Source organism: Propithecus coquereli, unplaced genomic scaffold (assembly GCF_000956105.1).
Source record: "Propithecus coquereli isolate 6110/MARCELLA unplaced genomic scaffold, Pcoq_1.0 Scaffold42, whole genome shotgun sequence".
Classification (NCBI taxonomy): Eukaryota; Metazoa; Chordata; class Mammalia; order Primates; family Indriidae; genus Propithecus; species Propithecus coquereli.
In genome coordinates this window covers 7,508,004-7,508,292 of record NW_012149952.1, presented here as the reverse complement: position 1 = coordinate 7,508,292, position 289 = coordinate 7,508,004, and positions in this window count along the sequence as shown.

Genomic DNA, 289 nt, shown 5'->3' with positions numbered 1-289 from the left:
CCTCGGCCTCCCAGAGTGCTAGGATTACAGGCGTGAGCCACCACGCCTGGCCCTTCTAGTTTCCTTGAAAGCCCCAAGTTCCTTCCTGCCTCATTGCTTTTTCCTATGCCAATATTCTCTGTCTGGAATGCAATAAGACTTTAAGGAGAAAGTGACTTTTGAACTGAGTCTTCAGAAATGGAAAGAGAGATGGGGGCATTCTGGAATTCAAAACAGCATTTGTAAAGATACAGTGTCAGAAAGTTTGAGGTCTCAAAGTACAAGATGTGTGCAGGAACATAGAGTATGG